General features: G+C 29.5%; 1 protein-coding gene and 1 long non-coding RNA gene across 4 annotated transcripts in view; one reads left to right on the forward strand and one right to left on the reverse strand.

Moving 5' to 3' along the window:
* LOC136029128 (uncharacterized) overlaps positions 1-2,392 on the forward strand; it is a 62,254-nt gene extending 59,862 nt beyond the window's left edge. For both annotated transcript variants that reach the window (XR_010617982.1, XR_010617981.1), the window contains one exon: positions 799-2,392. This is a non-coding gene — a long non-coding RNA (uncharacterized LOC136029128). The remainder of the gene's footprint in view (positions 1-798) is intronic.
* Positions 1-4,139, reverse strand: part of LOC136029163 (uncharacterized) — a 902,097-nt gene that overhangs the window by 403,041 nt on the left and 494,917 nt on the right. The gene's annotated exons all lie outside the window — the stretch shown is intronic.

The following is a 4,139-nucleotide window of genomic DNA, read 5'->3' on the forward strand; positions in this document are numbered from 1 at the left end:
TTTTCAAAGTAAAGTAAAGGCTATTTTAGACTTCAGATCAGCAGATCCATACCTGCTAAAATTCAAAATCAAAACAACAAGAAATTAGTAGTAAAAAATAAATGATGCCCAAAATGAACAGAAATTAATGAAAAAATCAGCAAAACATATAACAAGTAATAATATAAATGAATAAGAAAATCATGAAGCAATTAATATTTAAGCTGAATATACAAATCAACCTTAAAAAAAAAAAAATTTACTATTCAACTTTAAAATGAAACCCAAAAAGAACAGAAATTAAAAAAAAAAACAGTCCATGCAAACATACATTCAAAGTTTTATTAATAATAAAAACGAGTAAATATATCTTAAATTGGAATATACAAATCAAGGTTGAAAGGAATAAAAATTCCTTCGAACAAGAGTTTGAATATTGCTTATCAAACAGTTCGTGGTAACAAACTGTAGTAAGGAGTGACCTGGCTGAATAGTAACCGAAACTCTAAAAAACGGAATTTTGATCCCAATAGTTACATCAAAAGAATTGAATTTTAATGCTGATTTTAAATATATAAGTTTCATCAAGATCAGTTATACTCATCAAAAGTTGCGAGCCTGAGAAAATTTGCTTCATTTTAGAAAATAGGGAGAATAACCCCCTAAGAGTCATACAATCTTAACGAAAATCACACCATCAGATTCAACGTATTAGAGAACCTAATTGTAGAAGTTTCAAGCGCCTATATACAAATCGCATTTTATTTTTGCCAGAAGATAGATCACGGATGCATGTTTATTTGTTGTTTTTTTTCCTAGGTGTGATCGTATCAACTGAGTGGTCCTAGAATTTGGGGAGATGGCTCATCACCCACACGATAGATAAAGTAAATATGGAGGAGTAAGAATAAATAAAAATCACACAGAGAAAATCAAATTTACACAAAAAATAAACATAAGAGACTGATAAAGCGTTGGTGAGGGGATAGATGTACGGAATTTTTACTGCAGAATTTTTTGTGTAGAATCTCCAACTTTAAATTTGTATCAGAAACTGAAAATTTGCTGATAAGAATCCTGTTTTTTTTTGTCCAAGATGAAAGATACGGAAGAGATTTGTAAAACTAGAAGTAATTTATCCAAATTCTGTTTAAATTAGCTTTCTTAAAAAGGGGGAGAAGATCTAAAGCAGAAAGGACAGCATGATATCAAAAAGTAGAATATATTTTAGCCAATGGACGTCTATTATAATTCTTTTCGTTGGCAATAATCTTTGCATAAACAATCTGGATCTTTTTACATATATTACAAACAGTACCCTGACCCGAGCTCGAAAGAGATTATAAGTTATAAGAGATATATACAATCAGCAAGAGGACACAATCAAGTTGGCTGCAAGAGGATACAGCCAACAGATACAATCAAAAAGAGGGATAGTGAAGTTATTATAGTGAAAGGGAGTAGCAGCAGTACAGTTATAGGGAATAAACTATTATTATTTATTAAAAGTGAAATGACAGCATCAGAAAAATCATCAAAAACTATAGAAACAATTGGGAAAAGACCATTTATGGAACAGCTAAGCAGAAGCAAGTTGTCAGCATGCGCAAGATAAGAAACACCCCCAAAAGCAGGAAGTTATTTACCTGAAATCTTAGCCAGTGCACTAGAAATGTAAATCTTAAGAAGAGTAGGGGACAGAACACCGCCCCACCTAACTCTTCTTCTTACCCTTATAATACTGTTTGGTGCAGATTTTAATTGAAGGAAATAATTTGAATACCAAAATATAAGAAGCATTAGAACATAAATATAGACACCATATTTATGCAGAGAAAAAATTAAAAAATATTTGTAATTATATTTTAAAGATTTTCTTTTGTACTTAGCATTGAAAATAAACATTAAAATTACAGTAAAATTGTAAACTGATGAGCTTTCAGTTACTAATATCACGATTCATCAAATATTCAGTTTTATTTATTAGCTCTTTCTAAATTTGTTCAACAAGAATATGGTTTCACTTAAAACAAAAGTTTAGATACTGTACCCTTCCTTAACTGTAAGATGCAATGAAAACGAGTTATATGGCAAATATTTCCTTTTTAAGTTTATACACTGTTAATAATAAAAATGAAATTGCAGTGAAACAAAATCTTGAACTGATTGTTTTATCAACAGATATATTGTCAGATATCAAACATTCAGCCGTCAGAGGCCAATATCCTATAAATATCCTATATACTTTTCTTAAAAGTATAAGCAATGTCTTTGTCTTTGTAAGAAATTAAATAAATTAAAAAAAATTTTCAACGGAAAGTAAGAAGTGACATTAGAACTTAAAACAAACAGAAATTACTTCGTATATGAAAGGGGCTGCTTTCTCATCAATGCCCCGGTCTTTACACTAAAGTTTGACTCTGTCTTAACTGTACTTTTTAAAACAGTAAAAAACTTTAGCATAAAGAGCAGGGCGTTGATGAGGAAGCAGCCCCTTTCATATACGAAGTAATTTCTGTTCTTTTTAAGTTGTAATGTCGCTCCTTACTTTCCGTTAAAAAAAAACTTGTATTTTTTTTATTTTATTTAATTTCTGAACGTTTGTCAATCAATACATGTTTGATTTGGCTCTCCGCAGATCAATAGTTGAAAAGATATTTCCATATTAATTCATTTTGCTAAATGGCTCTCTCATAGTTTAGATCGGTTGATTTTGAGAAAAAAAGGAGCAGGGGAGTTGGCCTAGTTGCCCTCTGATTTTTGGTTACTTAAAAAGGCAATTAGAACTTTTAATATTTTAGGAATGTTTTTATTAGTAAGAGATACACCTAAATTATAAATTAACACGCCAGGTGGCAGGCTTCTATATATGGGTTCTCATTGTCCCTTGTATTCTAACCGCAGACAATTTGCTGTCTTATCACATTGCAGTTTTTTTAAAGATATTTGGTTATTAAAGCAAGTCAAATGTCTAAAAATGATATCTACTAAGCTTCAAAGTTTCGTTTTCTTTTTTAAGGTTTTTGAATTCTTGTAATCCTTTTTTTTTGTGTTTTTTTATTCTTGTGTTTTTTTATTTTATTTTCTTAGGTATTTAACTTTATTTTAGGTTTTTTAGTTTTTCTTTTCTTCTTTTTTTAGTTTTCTTTTTCTTCTTTATTTTTGTTCCTTTTTTTATTGTAAAACGTGTAACGGACAGACAAATAGCATATTTTGATTTACATATATATATATATATATATATATATATATATATATACATATATATATATATATATATATATATATATATATATATATATATATATATATATATATATATCTGTATATATAAAAATAAGTTGTCTGTGTGTGGATCTGTGGATGGATCAGGTGACGTCATGTTTGGTCGCATATGACGTCTGAATTATTTCACACTAATACAAAAGAAGAAAAAAACTAAAAAAGGTAAAAACTACAAAAAAAACTAAAAAGAAAAAAAAACTGAAAAAGCTAAAAAACTAAAAAAAAACTAAAAAAAGGTAAAAATCTAATAACTAAAAAAAAACTGAAAAAAATAAAAAAAGGCAAAAACTACAAAAAAATAAAAACTAATAAAAAAACTAAAAAAGCTAAAAAACTAAAAAAACTAAAAAAACTAAAAAAAGGTAAAAAACTAAAAAAAAACTAAAAACTAAAAAAGAAAAAAACTAAAAAAAAGGAAAAAACTGAAAAATAAAAGAGAAAAAGAAAACTAAAAAAATATGAATAAATATATATAAAAATAAGTTGTTTGTGGGTTATGTCTGTCTGTCTGTCTGTCGAGTGACGTCGTGTTTGTCCGCATATGACGTCTGAATTATTTCACAACGACCGGGACACCGGGACACAAGGAATATAAATGACGCCCGGGACACTCAAAGAGAAATCACAGACTGGAACACCGGGACACAAATGACGACCGGGACACAGGGAATATAAATGACGACCGGGACACAGGGACATAACTACAAAGGGGACGCCGGGGTGCACAGGGGGATATATAAATGACGATGGCGACTCAGGGAATGGTCGATTAGCAATCACCATCAACAAAGCTCAAGGGCAATCATTAGAATCATGAGGTATAGATCTGAATACGGATTGTTTTCCCATGGACCATTATATGTTGCATGTTCAAG

Source organism: Artemia franciscana, chromosome 1 (genome assembly GCF_032884065.1).
Source record: "Artemia franciscana chromosome 1, ASM3288406v1, whole genome shotgun sequence".
NCBI classification, from domain to species: domain Eukaryota; kingdom Metazoa; phylum Arthropoda; class Branchiopoda; order Anostraca; family Artemiidae; genus Artemia; species Artemia franciscana.